The sequence below is a fragment of the Saimiri boliviensis genome, chromosome 1 (assembly GCF_048565385.1).
Source record: "Saimiri boliviensis isolate mSaiBol1 chromosome 1, mSaiBol1.pri, whole genome shotgun sequence".
Lineage (NCBI taxonomy): Eukaryota > Metazoa > Chordata > Mammalia > Primates > Cebidae > Saimiri > Saimiri boliviensis.
Window position 1 is genome coordinate 255,030,437 of NC_133449.1, and position 25,022 is coordinate 255,055,458.

The following is a 25,022-nucleotide window of genomic DNA, read 5'->3' on the forward strand; positions in this document are numbered from 1 at the left end:
ATTGCCTGAAGATAATTTTATATAATATTTTACATAATTTTGTACATGAAAGAAAGTTTTGATGCCTTTTGGCTGTGATCCGTTATGAATAATTTTGGATTTGGGGATTAGGATTCAAACTGTATGTTAAGGCTCTAATGAAAACAACTAGACAGCAAGTAAGAAGGTTGCTCAATGTAAGCAGATACATGGAGACACTGCGAAAACATCAAGAGGAAACACGAGAAATCAAACACTGCAACAGAAATGAAGAATGTCTTTGGACTCAACAATGTACCTGACACAGCTGAGGAAGGAATTTAGAAGCTTAAAAGAAACCTCTTAACTGAAAAAACAAAGATTAAAAAAAGGAAAAAAACAAAAACAGAACAGAACATGTAACCACGGCAGGATAATTTCAAAAGGTGTAACAATGATGTAACTGGAAGATCTGAAATAAAAAAAGTCAAAAGAAATATTTGAATAAATAAAGATGAAAACTTTGCCAACATAATAACAGACTTCGAGACCCTTCCATGATCCAGAAAGTCTGGAGAACACCAAGAATGGGATACACACCAAAACAAACAAACCAACAAACCCCACAACCAACAGCAATTATAACAACTACAACAACATCAAACATACACTTACCTATCGCATAAGAACTGGAGAAAGCCAAAGACAGAAAAATTTGGATTAAAGCCCTTGGGCTAGGAGTGTGGGAGGGAAATGATTTGTCTAAAGTGGAACAGGAATACAAATTAGAGGGAACTTCTTATCAGAAACCATCAAACAAAAAGAGAGTCGAATGTCAAAGAAAGTCACTGCCAATAGAGACTTCAGTATCCAGTAAAATTCTGCTTCAAAAGTGAAGGCAAAAGAAGTAATTCACTGTCAGCATACGTGTTGCAAAAGAAATGTTAAAAGATGTTTTTCTGGCCAGGTGCGGTGGCTTATGCCTGTAATCATAGCACTTTGGGAGGCCAACGCAGGCAGATCACAAGGTCAAGAGATTGAGACCATCCTGGCCAACATGGTGAAACCCTGACTCTACTAACCATACAAAAATTAGCCGGGTATGTTGGCATGTACCTGTGGTCCCAGCAACTCCAGAGACTGAGGCAGAAGAATCGCTTGAACCCAGGAGGAAGAGGTTGCAGTGAGCCGAGATTGTTCCACTGCACTCCAGCCTGGTGACAGAGCAAGACTCCATCTCAAAAAAAAAAAAAAAAAAAAAAAGAGAAAAAAAAAGATGTTTTTCTGGCAGAAGCAAAATAACATAGATCAGAAGCTTGGATCTACATTAAAAAATAAAAAGAAGTAAATGAAAGCAAAGTACAATATGTTACTTTTCTTCTTACCTAATCTAAAATATAACTTGTTAAAGTCATAATAGTAATATTTTAGGTTATAATAGTAAGTGAATAAGTAGAAAGAATGCCACATGCAATGTCACAAGGAATGGGAGAAAATAATTGAGAAAACTGTTATAAGATACATGTTCTATGCATGAAGTGGCATACTGTTAATTAAGACGGGCTTCGATTAGTTAACAATGCACAGTGTAAACTCTAGGAAAACTGCTAATTTTTATTTTAAAGAAGTATAACTGAAAAAGTAAGTGAGCTGATCAACTTGAATGCCATAAAATTTTCAATTAAAACCAGAAAAGGAAGAGAAAGGAACAGCAAGGACAAAGAAGAAACACAACAAATAGAAAAAAATTTTAAAACATGCTAAATACTAGTCCAACTTATCACTTTAAAATGCAAATTGTCTAAATAACCAATTAAAATACAATTGTCACAGTATATACAAAAATCAATGCCCAGCTGTATGTTGTCTGCTGTGAAGATCACATTGGGCCATGGCATAAAAATATCTCTTCAAAAAATGTGGTTGCACTCTTCTTTTGTAACCTAGTAAAAATGTGGAGAGATCAATTAATGGGAAATTACATGTGTACCTTTAAATTTATTGTATCACTTTTCTTAGGAGTTGCTTCGACTGTGGTTATTTATTTCAAGAATATCAGTGGAGACCCACGATATCTAAAAATGTGTGCTATGGTGAAAACAAAGCAAATCTCTAGTTATTTTCTATTCATAAAGATTTGGTCATTAAATTCTGTACTTTTTGTCAATGGTAGTGATGAAATGACATTAACTTTCTGTTAAAAAAATTAAATAAAATGTTATTCACTAGGTTTAAACTTCATAGTTGATTTCTTAAGTGTCCTCAAATGTATACTTTTTCTGGCACTCCTGGATTTTGACAGTTCCTAGATATGTGCTCGTGCATCTTGTTAAACTGCCTACAAGTTATCAGTTAAAAGTGAGATCTTACAATGTCTTCATTTTAAAGTTCTGTCACAGTGGGACAGTCACCCACAAGTTTAATTGACTAAATTACAGGGTGCACCTGAGAAAATCTACTCAATCTAGGTTAGATACATTAGATAATGCCTGTTTCTTACTACGCAATTCCTCCTGTTCCCAAGTCCTTATAGAATGATAGCCATCTTTTGGTCATTAATCATTTTCACATTCAACACTCTATGTCTTAAACATAAAATCAAACATTGGCAATCATACTGTTCATAGAAGGCATCTTGTATTGCTTTGCTTGTTTTGATGTGTGTTTGCTTGTTGGCTAGCACCAACAGTTTCTCTGAGCTCTTTCTGTTAAGACTTGCTTCTGGACTGGATTATCTCCTATAATGTAAGACAATTGCTAAAAATGCTTTTTTTGGATAACAGAGAAGGTGTAAACTGTTTAACAAAGAATGGTGGGAGGATAGCTAATATTAAATAAATTTTGTAATAAGCTTTGAGTGTTTATTGAGAAACAATCATTATTTTCTACTGTTTTAGTTTTTTAATCATTACTTTTTCTTAGAATATTCTATTGAAATATATTTATTTTTGGAGACATGCTATAAAAGAAGGATTATTAAGTAGATCAATTACTTTCCATCAATAAAAGCAACACCATGACCATTCAGATTTTCTTTACCACTGATATTTAAGCAGTAGAGCCTTCTAGAGGAGTATTGTAATTCAGTTAACTGGATGAATTTCCATGGAAATTTCAAGGGTTCACAAATAAACTAAGTGTATTTTTACTAGTGTATGTAAAAATTTACTTTTCTTAGCTACTACTATGTGTATTCACAGTACAGTACTAATAATGACCTGAGCCCATAAGACAATGGAGTTTCTTAAATCTCTCTCTTTAGCTAGACTAAAAAATGTATAATCTTCCAAATTGCAATACTAATTTGAATCTAATTTCTTTCTCAAGCACAGTACTTTTATATAAACCCAGCTTAGTAAGTCACTGGAAATTGATATTCTGCCCTGCGATTAAGTAATAAAGAAAAAATTCATATTCAACATCAGGTCTCAGGACTATAGAAGGTAAATAATATGAACCTCTGACCACTAACAGGCAACATAGGGGGTAATATTAAAGGCAAATTTTTTTGAACTGACAGATGACAGAGAAGGTTAGAAATACAGATTTATTTTGTATTTGTGTTTACATTATATTCCAAAGGAGAATGAAAAAAGTCATTGCACATGTAATGAAATTAATTACCTGAAATCAGAGAACTTGACATATCTACTGTTTAAGACAGGATGACTATAATGTAACAAAAATGGTGAAAAAATGTTATATCAATTAAATGTTTTCTCAAGTGGTGATTTAAAAAATAGAATATATCATATTTGTAGAGAATAAGTTATCTAGTATTTTTTTCCAGTAAAGAAACTGTTTTGTTGTCAAAGCTAATTTATATTTCCAGAATAGAAAAATTAAAATCTTATTTGCATAATATTTAGGCAACATAAGCTTTTTGAAACATTTCCATAAGAATATTCTTGTAACATAAGCATGTAGAGAAGTAGAAGGCAGTGAGGGAAAAACAGGAATCTTATATGTGGTCTAAAAGGCACTTCCATTTCCCACTTTCCCCCTAGTAAATAAAGACAGGATGAACAGCTAAAATTACTAATTGGTTTACTGATCAGTTGTACTTTGTTCGATTGATTTGCAATTAATTCTGGTTTGTGGTGCGCTGAAGAAGAAGGTTGGCGCCAACCTTTGAGGCAGCTGATACTTAATACCCTGCTGGAGTCTGCAGAGCAGGGGATTGATATTCGGTTTGGAGACAGATCCTAGAGCCTTTCCTGAAGAATTGCTCTGCTCCACGATCTTTCTATGGGAGCGGAGCCCATATTATTTGTTTTAAGAAATAGTAAGATGTAGTCTTCAGTTTGAGTTTTAATCTCGCATAGTTATAATGAAAACAAGACATACAAACAAAATTTGGAAATATCAGTCCTTTCAGTTCTTAATTTTCTTATTTTCTTTTCTTCCTATTTGTGCCCCAAACTCCACATACAATCATGTAGTCACACACATGCTCATGAGTGCTCGTGAATGTATGCACGCGTGTGTGTGCACACACACATACACACACACACACACCCCTTTCCATTTGGCTAAGGATACCTTGATAAACTTATTTAACTTATTTCTACTGAGAGAAAGGATTCATTAAAACTTAAATATTAACTTTTCTACATTAATTTCAAATCTAACATCCATTTTAAATAAAGTCAAAGGCTGAAGAGGCCAAGTTTTATTCTTAAAATTACTATATCAGACAATCCATGGGTTAAGTGTGGAGAGTAAAAATATTTTCTTGGTCTTGATGACATTAGGTGTTTGCTGACTCTATTAGTCTCCGTTTCCTCCCCTCACTAAGAAAATTGTGAGTTTCATGCCTTCTGTTCTTAAGTGATATTTTCTGTCTATATCCAATTCTTTATAGAACATTATATATTGTTATTTATGAACTTTATTTTTCTAATCAGAACTGTAGTAATGCTAAGATTATAAAACTATATGACCTCATTTAATAAAAATTGAAACTATTCTTAATACATTTTTTGACTCTAAAATCTAAAATCTAAATTCCTTTTTTTTTTTTTTTCAGACAGTCTTGCTCTGTCACCAGGCTAGAGTACAGTGGCGCAATCTCGGCTCACTGCAACTTCTGCCTCCTGGGTTCAAGCAATTCTTCCGCCTCAGCCTCCGGAGTAGCTGGGACCAGAGGCACGTGCCACCATACCTGGCTAATTTTTGTATTTTTAGTAGAGACAGGGTTTCACCATGTTGGCCAGGATGGTCTCAATCTCTTGACCTCGTGATCCACCCACATTGGCCTCCCAAAATGCTGGGATTACAGGCGTGAGCCACTGCACATGGCAATTTCTTTTACATAAATATACAATGTAAATTTTCACAAAAATATTTTTAAACCTTATTTGTATGTTTTCCTGCCCTTCTATGATGGTAAGATGTGTCTCACACTCACTACGGTTTCTCTGAAGCAAGTGAGCACAATTTTCTCCTACTGATGCCTGAATAATCACTTTATCAGGACTGCATTAGGGTGCAATTAACAGAACCCATGATAAAATTAGTGTTTGCTTGTTTGTTTTTCTTACCCTACATGAAGGGAATGAGGATTAGGCAAGCCACAGCTGATACCACTATTTAAGAACCACATTCTTTCTTCCATACTTTGCCATCCTTAGGGAACGACTAATTTTCATGTTTGATAATAATCTGTTGCACCTCCTAACATCATCAGTTTCACTTTCCCGACAGGAGAATAGGAGAAAATAAGGCAAAAATCAACGGCAGCCAAATCTGGACCATTTAGTGACTTACACTCATTAATTAGGACTGCATCACCTGGGTACATTAAATTTCAAGAAATTCTGAGAGGTAAATATATTGAATGGGGTACATTGACACATCAATAAAAATAGAATTCTCTAGATAAGAAAAAAATGAGAATTCATGTTGAATTTAATGTTTACTTATTAAATTTAATATTTATTAATATTGAATTCATATTAAATTTGATATCCAATTTAAGACTCTAAAGTTGCATTTCCTTTATTTTCTTTTTGTTGACTAAATGAATGGATTTAATAATTCAGGAATTTATTACAAATTTATTCAGCATCTACATGGCATTCTAATGCCAATCAAAATGCCAAGTATTAAAAATACAAATGAAAACAATGTTAATTTGCTTTATTAATTGAAATTTTTGTTTTAGTTTCTGTGGGTGCATTGCAGGTGGATAAAATGTTAGTTTTCTAACATCAAAGTGCATAAAGTTTATGGAGAAGTTGGTCATGGAAACAGGTGATTGGAAGAGTATGATAAAGGCCTTGATCAGAGTGTGTATTTTAGATTCAGGATGTCTACACTCAGGTTCAAAACATAAGACATGTATATAAACACCTCATATAACTCAAATATATACATTGCAAGTTTCCAAATATATAGAACATAAAGAGACCAGAGATCATCTATGCAACTTTTTGCTTTTCTAACACACAGCCTCAAAGTGTAAAGTAGATTAAAAAATGATTTAAAAAGTCTTACCTCAGAGGTTGGTATTTCATAAATTAAAATGTAACTGACTAATAAATTGTTGTGAGTTTTAAAAAAAGTCATGGAAGGCCTAAATTAATAGGTTACATAATCAAATATAGGTTGGTGCAAGAGTAATTGAGGTTTTTACCATTGCCTTTAATGGTAAAATATTTGATAATATGTTTTTTAGTAGGTCTTGGAGTTTAAAAAACAAGCTTCTTTATTTTATTGTATTTATTTGTTACAGCTTCTGATACTGAATGGACTCCCTTTATTTAGATTTTAAAAAGTGATTAATTAGAGAACACTTTTTTTCCCAAAAGCATGTAATCTTTCTTTAGACTATCAGAGACCAAATCCTAGGCCATGAGTTTTCTTTCATTGAGGAAGTCCCTTCTTCTGGTTATAGTTAGAAACTCCTTTAAATTCAGTTCTAAATTCTGATTTTGGACAACCATCTTACTTCAATCTTGTTTTTAGACTATCTAATGGAGAATATAGTATTTACCTGTTTATATTAATTTCTGAGTATCAATGATTAGAAGTATTGATTAGTCATGCTCCTTATTTAATTACATTCAAAATCCTTAGAAACTGAAATGCCTGTCAGAAAGAACAACTTAATGCTTTCGAGTGAAGGTGGAATCATTCTAAATAAAATTACGGAAATCAAGTGCATGCAAAGTTTCTCAATTTAATTTATTTCTGCTTTGTGAATGGTCCACTCTCACCTAAATATATTAATAATAAATTTAATTAGACTTTGTCAAGTGAAAATGGATAGACATGAAATTTGGGGCCCATATTATAACAAGAAAAATGCAAACTATGCCAAGATGAGATGAGCTCTTTTTCTAAATGGGCATCTGTTTTTTTGTTTTTGTTTTTGTTTTACATTAAGAATGTGATGGCATTCATGGATATAAAACCAAGAGAAAACAGAATATGGCCAATGATTTGTTCAGACTTACTAAAGCTCATAAATCAGATGCTTGATTTGAGTTATTGAAGAACCGTGATAAGAAAATGCAAATCAGAATGTGTTTTACTCTAGAGTGTGCTTTTCACAGCTGCAGTGATCGTGTTTCTGCTACTGCATGAGTTTCCAGCTCTGTTTTAAATCAACTACTGAAGGACACTATAGTCTTCATAGAGCATTCCTGTAAGAATGGTGAGAGAGTTTCTTGACTCCAAGGTAGGAGAGCTATCTGTCACTTTATCCAATTGAGCTCTCTGAACTGATGTCGAGTCTGCTTACTTAAGGAGACTTTTCGCATCCATACTCAGTGGAAGCTTGTATGGCTAGCAAAGACATGAGGCAAGATGGAGTTGGGGAGGGGAATGGCTTTGCTAAATGAGTAAAATGATCCCTTTTACTCATCAGAAAGATGGCTTTTTATCCCATCCATTCATTGTAATGCTTAGTTGTATGACATCGATTTGAAGAACAAGATTCCTTATGGGACAATTCCTAGCTTATGTCATAATTCAGTCAGCATGTCACATTATTTATGTGTCATGAAACAAGAACCCAGATAGTAGGTCTTAGAAATCTATAGATTCACTGTCTGATAAAGAGGAACCTTGGTATTCTAATACGTGAGCTGCAAAAATCAATCATTTACTATTAAGTTAGTCATGGCCCAAGCACTGTAATCAGTGGGGAGGTTGAAATATATTTCTAAGTTCAAGGAGAAATAATTATCCTACCACATGACAATGAAGAACAAACAAGGCCCCAAAATGGAGAAACCCAACTTTGCGTGGAAGAGGGGATAAAGAGGAGAGAGGGAGGAGAGTGATGAGAGAGAGGGAAGAGAGAGCAGGGAGGGAGAGGACGTGATAGTCTCCATAGAGCTATAGTGGAGGGAGAGTATCATAGACGTGCAAGAGTTGAATTAAATTTTGAAAAACAGTGGAAACAGTGCAGAAATGAATCATTTCTTCATTTTGCGTATTTCTCTTTGTTTTTACTATTGGATCCTTTTCAAATATACTGTTTCAAAAATAGATGTGGTACTTGAAGACAGCATCATCTGCATAAGCCATACTACAGATCTATGACTGCCTATAAACTTTGATAACAAATGTCGTGCTTAACCACGTGAAAGGAAGAGGAAAAGCTTGAGTAGAAAAGCACTGACATAAATGTATTCTTAATGAAGAAGTCTTACGAGAAACGTAGCTATTTGCACTGAAATGCCACTATTGGCATAGTGACAACACCATGAATCGTAGGTCAAGAAGCAGGTGAAGAGGACATGGTATCCTCCACCTTTATAGATTGGAAAAAGAGTAAGTTTCATGCAGGGATTGGAAAGAAGGGGTGGGAAGAATAACTCAAACTGAAAGAAGAGGGAAATCGATGAAGCTGTTGATAAATTAAACATTATAGTAAGGCCAATGGCCAAATGACATACAATAGAATGTGTATTGTGACTGACAATATGCTGGAGTACCAGTATGCAGATGGTAAACAGTGAGTGTCCCAGATCTTCCAAATGATTGTGCTACTCTTACCTTTTTCATGGAATTTCCAGGAGTATTTTTTTTTTTTTTCGAGATGAAGTCTTGCTGTGTCCCCCAGGCTGGAATGCAGTGGAGCTATCTAGGCTCACTGTAATCTCCACCTCCTGGGTTCAAGCAATTCTCCTGCCTTAGCCTCCCGAGTAGCTCGGACTGCAGGCGCGTGACACCACATCCAGCTAATTTTTTTGTAATTTTAGTAGAGACGGGGTTTCACGGTGTTAGCCAGGATGGTCTCAAACTCCTACCTCGCGATCCTCCCACCTTGACCTCCCAAAGTGCTAAAATTACAGACATGAGTCACCACGGCTAGCCAACTATTTTTAAAGCCATCAATTAAGTGGATAAACTTGGGGCAGCAGAGTCATTAGGATCCTGTTCCAAATATAAAGTCCCCAGTTGTGGAACTCACCTCCCCGCTCCCCAACCCCACACCACACACACGCCCTGCTTTAGCCCACTTTTGTTGTATTTTAAATTTGTCATATAATCTTTAAATTTAGGACTTAATGCCAGATTTATCTTCTGCCTGAAATGCTTTAATCTCCTTCACTCTTCTACAAGTGTCTAACTCCTACGGATTCTACGGACCTCAATTATTTTATCTTAAATTACACCACTGATGCTTGTCTTCTCTGTGAGTGTACAGACTGTGCCTTGCCAAAGACCTAACACTTATCGCCGTGTCTTGCACATAGATTTGTAATAAATTAGTCAAATAAACACATAAAGAATATTCCTCGAATTCCAATCCTTCTTTTCAAATCAATTAATATAATTTTACCTGCATCATTTTCTCCTAAAGCAGAAGAGATGTCTTTCCTGCTGTTTAAATATAATGCCTCTACAGGAATTCTAGACACCGTTTCCTCAAATCCCTTACACAAAACCATCTTTCATCAATTATCTCTTCCTACTCAGGTATACTCAAGTTATTCCTACCTCTCTAGATAGATTTTTGTAAAAAATTTATCTTAAATGTAGTCTACGCATTACAAATTTCCAAAATGCAAATCAAAACAAAATAGACTTCACCACTCTGTTTCCTCAAATTATCACGATTCTATGGTTGCTTTCAAGCATATAACATTATAGGACCAAATTGAGGACCAAATTAAACTACTCATATTGCATTTATTCAAAGAGTTTGAAATAAAGAGAGAAGCAGAGAGAAAGAGATAGGGTAGGTTTACACCTTACGAAAGGGTGTAGTGGGATGAAATTATTACACTGTTAAAATTCTGTGTTAGTCAGTGTTCATATTCAAGATAAATGAAACTAAGTACAGAAGCAAGTAGCTTGTGAGACAGTTTAGACCAATATACAGTAAAGTATATGTGTGCCAATAATAGATAGGGAGATACATAAGAACCAATTTAAACAATAAACTTTCACGTGTCCGTCGGCCTTCCTCATTGACAGTGCAGATGTGAGGACTGCAGTTGAGGGCAAGCAAAGGTGATTGGAAGATGAAACTTTCTTGTAGCCAGACACACTTGCTTTATTAGAGAGATGCAAGGCTACTACAGTCTATTTTCCCACTTCAGCACCACTCCTCAAGCTGCTTCTGTCTGAAAGGTCCGTCTCTGGACAGAAATGTACCTAAACTGCTACATTTCTTATAAGCCTGCTTCCATCCCTGGGAGAATCTATCTAACTGCACTTCAAATTCCTGGTCAAGCTGTCTGTCTCTAAGGATCTTTCTTGATATACACTTTTGACATTCTAGGGGCTATTAGAGTAGAAGTATTTCCTCTATTTTATATAGAAAATATTTTATTTTATTATTTTAGTATTAAAATAGAATTTTTATTATTTTATTATTAAAATAGAAAATATTTTAGTGCAGAAAATTTTCCTATCATATGTTTTATACCTGTGATATGTTTCCAGATAGTTTGAAGTATTGTGAATCTGCCTTCTGAAAGCCACCTATCAAATGCTGCTTATTGTCAAGGATATATATTTATCCAGGGAAGTATTGCCAAATATTAATATTTGCATTTTAAAGAAATTCTACTTTTATTGAAGAAGCATAAATGCAGATCCAATTCCTTATAATTCAATTTTATATTAGCATTTTCTTATTTATAATAAGAAAACATAATACAAAATTAGAAAACATATATAATAAGAAAACATAAATGTATTCATATAAATAATTGGCTTAACTATAAAAGTTTGAAGTTGTTATACTCTTTGATAAAATAGTTATTTTATAGTTTATAGTTATTTAACTTCAGTTAACGTAGAATTAATTACTTAAAAAGGAAATCCAAAATACAAGAGGAGAATCAAGGTTATTTTCCATTTTTAAACATTTAATAAAGGTTCTTAAAGTGCAAGATTACTTACAAAATATCTTCTGTCTTTAGAAAAACATCATCCAAGTATTTCAGGTTTCTTTTATATAAGTGAATACTAAATTAATTTCAAGGAAGCTTGTGAGTTGCCAAAAATTGAACTTAGGGAATTAAAACCATAGACAGTTAATTGCATGGTTAAATGTAAGTCTTCAGAAACCTCTGAAAAGGCATGATCCTAATACTCATATAATAAATTCCTACTTTTTCCGGTGTTTGCTTATCTGTGTTTTACCAACAGCAGTTTTACAATGTCCTTATTTTTGCAGTCAATTTATAATGAGTTGTTGTAAAGAAATCCCAACAAAGCACTTTGATTTCCCAACATTCTAAATTATATTCTCATTCCTGTTTTCACTGTTTTTTGCTTTCAAATAATTGGACAGAATTTTATATTTAAGGGCTTCTTGGTTTCCTTAAAATTAATCACCTGGGGGACTTGCACCAAGATGGCTGAATAGAAACAGCTCCAGAGTGCAGTTCCCAGTGAGAGACATGTACAAGGCAACTGATCTCCACATTTCCAACCAAGGCACCAAGTTCATTTCAATGGGACTGGTTGGACAGAGGGTACAGCCCAAGGAGGGTGAACTGAGGCAGGGTGGGGTGCTGCCCCACCCAGAAAGTGCAATTGATTGGAGGATTGGGAACATTACCCCCTCAGCACTCCAGTTCAGATACTACACTTCTCCCATGCCCTTTGCAACCCACAGTTCAGGAGAATGCCACAGGGCTGAAAAGCACTGTGAGTTTCCAACACAGATCTAAGTGACAGCTCCGGCTGGCCTGGTACTGAGCATTGTCAGCACAAAACTGAGAGGAAGTTTTGACTAGCACTGAGAGTGCCTGCAGGATGGATCTACCCACACCCCAGAAAGAGGGAGAGCTGAAAATAGGGAGAATGGTGATACAGCTTGGCAGGTACCATCCCCACAAAGAACAGCAAACCAAAGCCCTCTTGCTTGAGAGTTTTGCAGCCACCATGTCAGTTTAAGCTCAACCTGGGATGATTGAGCTCAGTGGGGGGAAGAGCATCCATCATTGTGAAGGTGGGTCTCATCTCACCTGTGTAAGCCAAAACCAGAGAAGAAGCCTACACAGCAGCTGGACTGAGTCCAAGGCAGCCCAGCAGTGCCTCCGCAGGCAGACAAGGGACAGACTGCCTCCTCAAGCAGCTCCCTGACCCCTGTATAACAACAACAACAACAACAAAAAAAAAAAAAAAAAAAAAAAAAAAAAAAGGCGCCTCATACAGCCGAGAATGTTAGAAGGAAAACTAAAAAATAAAAAGAAATAGATTCAACGTCAGCAGAAAGGATGTCCACTCAGAGACCCCATCTGAAATCACCAACTTCAAAGATCAAAGGTAGATAAACCCAGAAAGATGGGAAGAAACCAGCACAAGAAGGATGAAATCATCAAAGGCCAGAACACTTCTCCTCCTCCAAGGGATCACACCTGCTCACCAGCAAGGGAGCAAAACAGGATGGAGAATTAGTTTGATGAATTGACAGAAGCATGCTTCAGAAGGTGGGTAATAACAAACTTCTCTGAGCTAAAGGAACATGTTCTAACCCAATGCAAGGAGACTAAAAACCTTGCAAAAAGATTAGACAAAATACTAACTGGAACATAAATGACTTGATGGAGCTGAAAAAATGCAGCACGAGAACTTCATGAAGCATACACAAGTTTTAATAGCCGAATCGATCGAGCAGAAGAAAGGATATCAGAGATTGAAGACCAACTCAATGAAATAAAATGAGAAGGCAAGATTAGAGAAAAAAGAGTGAAAAAAAATGAAAAAAGCCTTCAAGAAATATGAGATTATGTGAAAAGACCTAGTCTACACTTGATTGGTGTACCTGAATGTGTCAGGGAGAATGAATCCAAGCTGGAAAACACTCTAAAGGATATTATTCAGGAGAACTTTCCCAACCTAGCAAGGCAGGCCAACAATCAAATCAAGGAAATACAGAAAACACCACAGAGATATTTCTCGAGAAGAGCAACCCCAAGGCACATAATCATCAGATCCAACAGGGTTCAAATGAAGGAAAAAATGCTAAGAGCAGTCAGAGAGAAAGGTTGGGTCACCCACAAAGGAAAGCCCATCTGACTCACAGCAGATCTCTCGGCAGAAACTCTTCAAGCCGGAAGAGAGTGGGGGCCAATATTCAACATCATTAAAGAAAAGAACTTTCAACCCAGAATCTCATATCCAGCCAAACTAAGCATCATAAATGAAGGAGAAATAAATTCATTTATGGAAAAGCAAATGCTAAGAGATTTCATTACCACCCGGCCTGCCTTACAAGAGCTCCTGAAGGAAGCACTAAACATGGAAAGTAATAGCCAATACCAGCCACTGCAAAAAGGTACCAAATGGTAAAGACCAACAATGCAATGAAGAAACTGCACCAACTGAAGGGCAAAACCACCAGCCAGTAACAAAATGGCAGGATTCATACATAACAATGTTAACGTTAAATGTAAATGGCCTAAACTTCCCAATCAAAAGACACAGACAGACAAACTGGATAAAAAGTATGCTCTATTCAGGAGACCCATCTTAAATCAAACACACACATAGCCTTGAAATAAAGGGAAGGAAGAAGATTTGCCAAGTAAATGGAGAGAGAAAAAAAAAAGCAGGAGTTGCAATCCTAGTCTCTGATAAAATGAACATTAAATCAACAAAGATCAAAAGAGACAAAGAAGGACATTTCATAATGGTAAAAGGATCAATGCAACAAGAAGAGCTAAAGATCCTAAAGATATACACACCCAATACAGGAGCACCCAGATAAATAAAGCAAGTTCTTAGTGACCTACAAAGAGACATAGACTCCCACACAATAATAGTGGGAGACTTCAACACTCGAATGTCAGTGTTAGACAGATCAATAAGACAGAAAACAAGGATATCTAGGACTTAAACTCAGTCTGGACCAAGCAGACCTAACAGACATCTATAGAACTCTCCACCTCAAATCCACAGAATATATATTCTTCTCAGTACCACATTGCACTTACTCTAAAATTGACCACATAATTGGAAGTAAATCACTCCTCAGCAAATGCAAACGAATGAAAAACCTAAGAGTCTCTTAGACTGCAATCAAATTAGAACTCAGATTAAGAAACTCACTCAAAACCACACAACTTGATGGAAATGGAACAACTTCCTTCTAAAAGATGACTGGATAAAAAGCGAAGTGAGGCAGAATTAAAAATATTCTTTGAAACCAACAAGAATGAAGATACAATGTACCAGAATCTCTGGGACACATTTAAAATGGTGTCTAGAGGGAAATGTATAGCAATAAATGCCTACATGAGAAGCAAGGAAAGATCTAAAATCGACACTCTATCTACAAAATTGAAAGAACTAGAGGAGTAAGATCAAAAAAACTCAAAAGCTAGCAGAAGACAAGAAATACTAAGACCAGAGCGGAACTGAAGGAGATAGAGACACAAAACACCCTTCAAAAACTCAATAAATCCAGGAACTGGTTTTTTGAAAAGACCGAGATAGACCACTAACCAGACTAATACAAAATAAAAGAGAGAATTGAATTGATGCAATAAAAAATGATAAAGGGGATATCACCGATTCCACAGAAATACAAACTACCATCAGAGATTACTACAAACAACTCTATGCATATAAACCAGTAATTCTGGAAGAAAGGGATAAATTCTTGGACACTTGCACCCTCCCAAGACTAAACCAGGAGGAAGTTGAAATCCTGAATAGACCAATAACAAGGTCTAAAGTTGAGGCAGCAATAATAGCCTACCAACCAAAAAAGGTCCAGGTCCAGACAGGTTCACAGCCAAATTCTACCAGAGGTACAAGGAGAAGCTGGTACCGTTCTTTCTGAAATTATTCCAAACAATACAAAAAGAGGGATGTCTCCCTAATTCATTTTATGAGACCACTATTATCCTGATACCAAAACCTGGCAGAGATACAACTAAAAAAGAAAACTTCAGGCCAATATCCATGATGATCGTCAATGCAAAAATCTTCAATAAAATACTGGCAAACTGAATGCAACAGCACATCAAAAAACTTATGATCCAGTAGGCTTCATTCAGAGAATGCAAGGCTGGTTCAACATACACAAATCTGTAAGCGTAATTCATTACATAAACAGAACCAAAGACAAAAAACACATGATTATCTCAATAGATGTAGAAAGGCCTTTGACAAAATTCAATAGCCCTTTATACTAAAAACACTCAATAAACCAGGTATTGATGGAACGTATCTCAAAATAATAAAAGCTATTTGTGACACACCCACAACCAATGTCATGCTGAATGGGCAAAAACTGGAAGAATTCCCTTTGAAATCTGGCACTAGACAAGGATTCCCTCTCTCACCACTCCTATTCAATATAGTATTGGAATTTCTATCCAGAGCAATCAGGCAAGAAAAATAAATAAAGGGTATTCAGTTAGGAAAGGAGGAATTCAAATTGTCTCTATTTGCAGATGACATGATTATATATTTAGAAGACCCATTATCTCAGCCCCAAATCTCCTTAAGCTGATAAGCAACTTCAGCAAAGTCTCAGGATATAAAATCAATGTGCAGAAATCACAAGCATTCCTATACATCAATAACAGACAAACAGAGAGCCAAATGATAAGTGAACTCCCATTCACAATTGCTACAAAGAATTAAATACCTAGGAATACAACTAACAAAGGATGTAAAGGACCTCTTCAAGGAGAACTACAAACCACTTCTCAGGGAAATAAAAGAGGACAGAAACAGATGGAAAAACATTCCATGCTCATGGTTAGGCAGAATCAATATTGTGAAAATAGCCATAGTGCCCAAAGTAATTTATAGATTCAATGCAATCTCCATCAAGCTACCATTGACCTTCTTCACAGAACGGAAAAAAAAACACCTAAAACTTTGTATGCAACCAAAAGAGGGCCTGCATAGCTAAGACAATTCTAAGCAAAAAGAACAAAGCTGAAGTCATCACACTACCTGACTTAAAACTATACTACAAGGCTACAGTAATCAAAACAGCATGGTACTGTTACCAAAACAGAGAGACAGACCAATGGAGCAGAACAGAGACCTCAGAAGCAATGCCACACATCTACAACCATCTGATCTTTGAGAAACCTGACAAAAACAAGCAATGGGGAAAGGATTCCCTGTTTAAGAAATGGTGTTGGGAAAACTGGCTAGCCATGTGCAGAAAGCAGAAACTGGACCCCTTCCTGACACCTTACACTAAAATTAACTCCAGATGGATTAAAGATTTAATTATAAGACCTAACACCAAGAAAATTCTAGAAGAAAACCTAGGCAAAATGATTAAGGAAATAGGCGTAGGCAAGGATGTCATGACTAAAACACCAAAAGCAATGCAACAAAATCCAAAATAAACAAATGGTATCTAAATAAACTTAAGAGTTTCTGCACAGGAAAATAAAAAATCATTAGAGTGAATAGGCAACCAACCAACAGAATGGGAAAAGATTTTTGTAATCTACCCCTCTGACAAAGGGCTAATATCCAGAATCTACAAAGAACTAAAGCAGATTTACAAGTAAATAAAACAAACCCATTCAAAAGCAGGTAAAGGATATAAACAGACACTTTTTGATAGAAGACATGACTGAGTCCAACAGATCTATGAAAAAAATGCTCATCATCACTGTTAATTAGAGAAATGCAAATCAAAATCACATTGAGATACCATCTCATGCCAGCTAGAATGATGATCATAAAAAATCTGGAGACAACAGATGGTGGAGAGGATGTGGAGAAATAGGAACACTTTTACAATATTAGTGGAAGTGTAAATTAATTCAACCATTGTGGAAGACAGTGTAGCAACTCCTCAAGAATCTATAAATAGAAATTCTGTTTGAACCAGCAACCCTATTACTGGGTACCTACCCAAAGGATTATATATTGTTCTATTATAAAGAAACATGCACAAGTATGTTCATTGTGACACTGTTTACAATAGCAAAGACCTGGAACCAACCCAAATGCCCTTTAATGATAGACTGGACAAAGAAAATTTGGCACATATACACATGGAATACTATGCAGCCATAAAAAAACGATAAGTTTGTGTCCTTTGTAGAGACATGGATGAATCTGGGAACCATCATTCTCAGCAAACTGACAAAAGAACACAAAACCAAACACCACATGTTCTCACTTATAGGTGGGTGTTGAACAATGAGAAAACATAGACACAGGGAGGGGAACATCAGACATTGGGTTAGGTTGGGGAGTGGGTGGCTAGAGGAGGGACAGCAGGGGGCTGGGAAGTTGGGGAGGGATAATACTGGGAGAAATGCCTGATGTAGGTGACGGGGGCATGGAGACAGCAAACCACCATGGCACGTGTGTACTTATGCAGCCATCTTGCAAGATCTGCACATGTACCCCAGAATTTAAAGTACAATAAAAAAAAATGTAATCACCTGATACTCGACTTATGGTCACTATATAATTGCTCTGCAAGGAATAGAAAAATTTTAGAGAAATAACTGTATATATTATATTTCAATTCTGAATCTGTTGCTTTTATGCATTCCTACGCATTGGATTTTATGTCAGATTTCTTTATCAATATGTGTTCTACATGATGCATGCCAATTGCAAAATTCATGAAATTATTTTTTAAACTTTTTTCCTTATTGCCAAATAGATTATTTTAAATTCATATTAGATTAAAGTTAAGATTATTTTCTGATGAAAATTAACGCTCAGGGAGGATCAAAGACTAGGAAGTGTGTAAGCTTTCCTTATTGAAAGATTGAATTCACATTTGTTAAAGTGAAAGATAATTAAAATAAAACATCTTTTTTTTCTATTCAATTTCCTAAAAGGTAGGGATGTGGACAGTGGGATTAATAGTCTGGGGTTTGTTATATTTAATTGCCTCAATAGACCTGACATGCTATTAGTGACGTATTTTACCTAAAATGAATACCTTCTCTCTTGCTCTGTAACCAGAAATACATAGCCAAGCTCACCAAACTATTTGTATCCCTTACTCATTCTTTTATGTATTTAAAATATTGAGAATACATGAATGATTCATGAATCTGAATCCTTGAAAAATTGTTTTACACCCCAACAAATCTGTCATTCATCTTAACCCACTAGCTCACAGGAGAGGGAGGTGGAAGGTTGAGAAGATGATATTCTTTAAATAGCACAGATGTTTAAGAAGTGTCTGTATTTCTCTAAGTAATCATATGACACAAGATGAGAGGATTGCTTGTTGTTGCTGTTGTGTAAATTGGAACTGAGAGGCAGGTAAATATTTGAATATTTGAGGAGAAAATAGGTAATTGTGGTTAAGAACTAAAACTATTGCATATATTTGATTTTCTACTTCTAATTAAAATTTCCACTATTATTTAGATTATGGCATGCAGACTATTTTTTTTCCAACTGTTGGTGAGGAATCTGTTGATAAACAGATATAATAAAACACCAACCATGCATCATTTGTCTTGGGAAAATAATATTAAAAAGAGAGGATAAAATTTTGGGTAACACACAGACAACTTCCATTCCTACCTCTGCTATTTACTAGTCATTAACACTCTGTCACCTGATTTTCCCATATGTGTTTAGAAGGATTAAATAAAAAATGGAATATAAGCATATTATTTTTCATATTTAGTTGAATATATTTTGATTACCCCAACTGTCATTTTTCTTCTTTAGCCACATTGTTTTTTCCTTTACCTATGCCTACACACACACACACACACACACACACACACACACACATAAATGTATTTATCTCCAAGATCCTCAAGATCTTTTACTTATACTTATTTTCTCTTGTGTTTATATATTACCTTGTTTTTGGACGTAGTCAACTCTAATGCCTTAAACTTGCAAATGTACAAATGAGCCCCCAATTTCTCCAAATTTCCATCTTTTACACTAAAAATGCTCTAAACCTTATGTTTCATTACTTTTTGATTTTTCAAATTTTTCTCCATAAGAAACATACCTTTACCTATCCCATTTTACATACAATTATTAAAGTACAATCTTTATTTTTATCTATAGGTTGTAGATAATTTTTCTTCATCTTCTAAAAATATTTTATCACAAAGCAGCCCTAGTTTTATCTCCCGCTACCCAGTGCTCATTATAATTTCTTTGTCTTTGTAATTAAACAGGTAGGTATCTTTTTTATTCATTTTGCTTAGAACATGGTGAGCCCATGCCATGCTTAATTTTAAATTTCTATTGTGAACAAACCATGTTATTCACAAATCTTCATAACAAATCCATACTGGTTTTTAGAAGTTTCTAATTTATTCAGCCTCAAATGTTTATATATCAAACATCCTGACTTTAATTTAAATAGCAAAGATAGTGTTAAATAAGATCCACTGATTAATTAAAAAGAAATTTAAAAAGTACAGAGTGAGACCATAAATTTTAACCTGGAAATTTTATAAGCTCTTGCTTCAAAAAGCAGTATAGTGCCTTGATTTTTGAAAAGTGTACAGCTTTGTGAATGTTGAACAACATATCCAGTTTTTAGGAAGACTAACATAGCTAGGATATTAGAAGGTTTTCATCATCCTTTCCAACTTCCCCCTATCCTTTTATAGTCAACCCCTCCCACTGCCCCTACCTCCTGGCAAGTGCCAAACACTGAAGTGTTTTCGGTCCCTATAATGTTGCCTTTTTCAAAATTTTGTATAAATGAAATCATATAATATATGTAGCCTTTTGGATCTGGCTTCCTTCACTTAGCAAAATCCATTTGCAATTCATGCATGTTGTTCTGTGTATCGAAAGTTTAGTTTTTATAGTTAAGTAGCATTCCATTTTATGTCTGTATCAGCTTGATTAGCCATTCATTGGTTGAAGGAAATTTGAGTTGTTGCCAGTTTTTGACAATTATGAGTAAAGCTTCTCATAAAAAATATTTAATTTGCAAATGGGTTTTTGTGTGAACATTTTTTTTTCTCTAAGGCAAATATCTAGAAGTGAAATTGGTTATATGGTGAGTGTGCAAATAATTTTAAAAGAAACTATAAACCTGTGTTCCAAAGTGGCTGTGCCATTTTGCATTTCCATCAGCAACTACATGTAGTTGCAAGAACTTATAGCAACTGGAAATTTCTTTCTCTCTCTCTTTTTAATAATCATGTTACCATCCTTAAAGACCGTCCAGTGAGACAACATTTGGAGGTGGAAGACAGTTATATTGAGTATCCTGACATTCTGTAAACTTAAGCTAATGTGTTGTGTCCTAATTTTTAACAAAATTTTAAAAATAAAAGTGAAAGTATAAAATAAGGATATAAAGAAAGAAAACATATTTAACAGTTGTACAATGTGTTTGTTTTAATCTAAGAGTTGTGAGAGTCAAAAAAGTTAGGCAATAAAAAGTTTATAAAGTGGAAAAGTTTAAGATTAATATTAATTTCTTATTGAGGAAACATTTTTTTAACATTTGTGTGGCTCAGGAGAGAGAAGAAAGGAAGGAAGGAAGGAGAAGGAAGAAAGGAAGGAAAGAGGGAGGGAGGGAGGGAGGGAAGAAATTAGTCATTTAAGTCAATCATTTTCGAGAAGAAAGGAAAAAGAAGGCACCACTCCCACCTCAGCTCCCAAAGAGTTATGGAAGAATCTCTTTGCAGTGAGAAGGATTTTGTTTGAAAATATAAAGTAGGATCTATCTAGCCTGCATGCTTTACGAATGAAAAAAAAAAACAACAACAATAACAAAAAAAAAAAAAAAACAACTAAAGTTGAAATAAAAATTGTATGTTTCATCCCACACATCAAGTTACTTGGCAACTAAACTAGTTGGAACATAAAGAATTGTATTAAAGCAGCAAGTATTTCCTTGCTGCTAAGACCTCATTTTGGTTGACTGAGGTTGTACCATGTCAGCCTACCAATTCATTATTCCTTCCAGTTTCTGCACCATTGGAAATGTAATTTTGTAGCTCCTCACTTCTAGAGTTGGAGTTTTTTTTTTTTTTTTCTTTTTCATACTGTTTTGAATCTAAGCTTGCTGTGTGAATTTTACTGGCTGATACAATTTGTCAGAAGTAATGGTAAATGTGGTTCTGAGCCTAGCTTTTAAGAAGCATTACATTCTTCTTTACACTTTCTCTTCCTCTTTGTATCCTCCTCCAGAATGAGAATAAATTCAGACTAATCTTCTGGAAGATGGGAGAATATATGCAATAGAAATGAGGCCATCCTCAATGATCCAGCTATGGTTATTCCAAATCATCTTGTTCAAACCTGACCTGTCAGCTGACCCAAGAGTCTTGAGCAAGCCCAGCCAAGACCAGCTAAGACAGGTTCTTATGAGTAGACATGCCCACATAAACCCACAATGTTGTAAGTAAATACCGGTTTAAGCCTTGCAGTTTTGAATGGTTACATAGCTATTGCTAACCGATTCATCCATCTGCCATAATACATAAAAAGTTAATCATAGTTTTGGTCAATTCCCTTAATAAAGACTTTCACATTATTTTCCTCCTCAGCATAATAGTATGTTGAGTTTATTGTTGAAGACTAAAGAGTTTTCTGAGTTAAGCATGTAGTTGGCAATTACACACGTAATCACACACATTTGCATATCCTGATACACGCCCATCACTTTGTACCTCCACCATCATTGTATACGTCTGAAGCAGATTAAAGAAGTCAGATTAAACTTACTTCTCCCTTATAATTGAGATATGAACCTTAAAGGGCCCATCACTTTGTACCTCCACCATCATTGTATACGTCTGAAGCAGATTAAAGAAGTCAGATTAAACTTACTTCTCCCTTATAATTGAGATAGGAACCTTAAAGGGCGATATGCTTTGGCTGTGTCTCCACTCAAAATCTCATCTTGAATTGTAATTCCTATAAGGTCTTTTAGGCTAACTGGCTTCATGACATGGCAACCCGTGACCTGCAGGTGCATCTCTGGATGGCCTCCTGGAACTAGAATGTCTGAAGGAACTGAAATACCACAAAAGGAGAAGAAATGACCAACCCCTATGGTACCTAATTAACTATGAGACATTCTCTGTTGTTCTTTATTCTTGTCTCAATTGATAAGGCAACTGGACTTTGTAACTGACCTTGGTCAATCTCATGAGACCTCCAGACCCTACCACCCCCTCCCAGCTTGCAAAAACCGCCCTAAACTGTAACGTCTGTAACTTTCCACTGCCTACCCCAAACCTATAAATCCAACTCCTATCCCACTGCCCTCTGCTGACTCTCTTTTCAGACTCAGCCCTCTTGCACCCAGGTAAATAAACAGCCATATTGCTCACACAAAAGCCTGTTTGGGGTCTCTTCATTCGGAGGGCACGTTTTAACATTTGGTGCTGGAAACCTGGGACAGGAGTACTCATCTGGGGAGACCAGCCCACTGTCCCCTATCCCACTCTGTGAAGAGACCCACCTGAGACCTCAACACGTCAAATCAGCCCAGCAGCTCACTCACTCTCAGCCTAAAAGCTCTATGGCCACCTTCATATCGGGTAAGCAGTCTCCCCCACTTTCTCTCTCTTTTCCTTCAGGTAAGAGGAGACAAGTTCTCCCTCTCTCTCTTTTCCTTCAGAGAAAAAGGAGACAAGTCTCTCCTTTCTTTCTCTTTTCCTTTAAATCATTCTCCTTCTAGGTAGAGAAAAGGAGACACGTCTCTCCGTCTCTCACTCTCTCTTTTCCTTTAAGTCTTTCTCCTTCTAATAGAGACAAAGGAGACACTCTTTATCCGTGTAGAGACATAGGAGACAAGTCTCTCCCTCTCAAGAACTTGGATGTCAGTCGTGGACTCGCAAAGACAGTCTTCCCTTGGTGTCTGGTCAGTCTGGTCAATGGCGGGGCAGCCTGCCTTGATCACTCACCCACGTTATAACTCAGGACTCAGTCAGGGACGTCTACTGAAAACCCTGGTAGTTTTGCTCCCTACTTCTCCTCTCTCCTCTACTCCCTTCCTTGACACTTACCTCCTTTGCTGTGGGCAATATTCGGCCCTCTATTCCTCTGTCTTCTCCTCTAGCCTGCATCCTTAAAAAAACTAAAAACTCTTCAATCGTCGCCCTAACTGAAACCTAAACATCTCATTTTCTTTTCTGTAACATGGTCTGGCCTCAATACAAATTAGACTATGGTTCCAAATGGCCAGAAAACGACACTTTAAACCTGTCTATTCTATGAGACCTAGACAACTTTTGTAAATAAACGGGCAAATGGTCTCAGGTGCCCGACGTCCAGGTATTTTTTTTCACACTCTAATCCCTCCGTAATCTCTGCTCTCAATGCAACTCGTCCAAAATTTTCCTTCTCTCCCTTCCGTCTGCCCCTCCTGCTCTGCTGGCAACCCCGAATCCTCCTTTCAAACTTTCTCCTTCCCGAATGTCTAAACGCGACCCTAATCCAGGTTAATACCGCCCCTCCCCCACTAGAGCCTCCTTCCCCTTCCTCTGCCCTCACCTCATCCCCGGTCCAGCTCACAGTTTAGTCCTGCGGTGGCAGCTGACTCTTCCACCCCCGCCCAACAATTCCCCCTTCGAGAGGTGGCTGGAGCCAAAGGCATAGTTAGGGTGCACGTTCCTTTCTCTTTATCCCACTTTACTCAAACTGGCCAATGATTAGGCTCCTTTTCATCAGATCCTCCAACACTTAACCCAGTCCTATAATCTCACCTGTAGTCACTTGAATATCATCCTTACCTCTACTCTCACCCCTGAAAAATGCTTACTATGCATTTTATCACCCAATCAGCCTCTGACATTAAAAAAGCTGCAGAAATTAGTATCTGCCCCTCAAACCCCACAACAGGAATTAATCAACCTCACCCTCAAGGTATTCAATAATAGGGAAGAAGCTGCCTGGCGGCAGTGCATCTCAGAACTACTGATGCTTGCTCTGCTGTGGACAAACCCCAGCCATATCACCGGCTCACAGAGACTCAAATGTGCCCAGACTGCAGTGTCCAGCCGCCCCTCCCAGACCTTGCTTCAATTGTTGGAAACACGGCCACTGGGCCGAGGAATAGCTGCAGCCTGGGATTCCTCCTAAGCTATGTCCCATGTGTGTGGGACCCCACTGCAAGTTGGACCACCTGACTCAAAAACGCTATCTCTAAGGCTCCAAGAGCCCAACTCAGTAGCCCTCAGGCTGACTCTTTCCCTGATCTTCTCAGCTTAGTGGCTGAAGACTGATGCTTTCCCAAAACCTCGGAAGCCCCCGGACCATCAAGGACACCGAGCTTCAGCTAACTCTTATGGTGGAGGGTCAGTCCATCCCCTTCTTAGTCAACACGGAGGCCACCGACCCATCTCCTTGGCCTCCATAACTGCTGTGGGAATTGGCGGCAAGGCTTCCAGGCCTCTCCAAACTCCCCAAGTCTGGTGTCAATTAGGCCAGTCCTCCTTTCCACATTCTTTCCTCATCATCTCCACTTGTCCAGGTCCCCTGTTAGAGATATCCTAGCAAAATTGTTTGCCTCCTTAACTATTCCTGGTCTACAGCCACACCTCATTGCCTCCCTCCTCCCCAAACCTGTACTTCCCTTGATAGCTCCCCCTTGTGTCCTGCTACCTTAACCCTAGGATGTAAGACACCACCTCCCCATCCCTTGTTCACTCACCTTTTGCCATCTCATTAAAACCTAACCACCC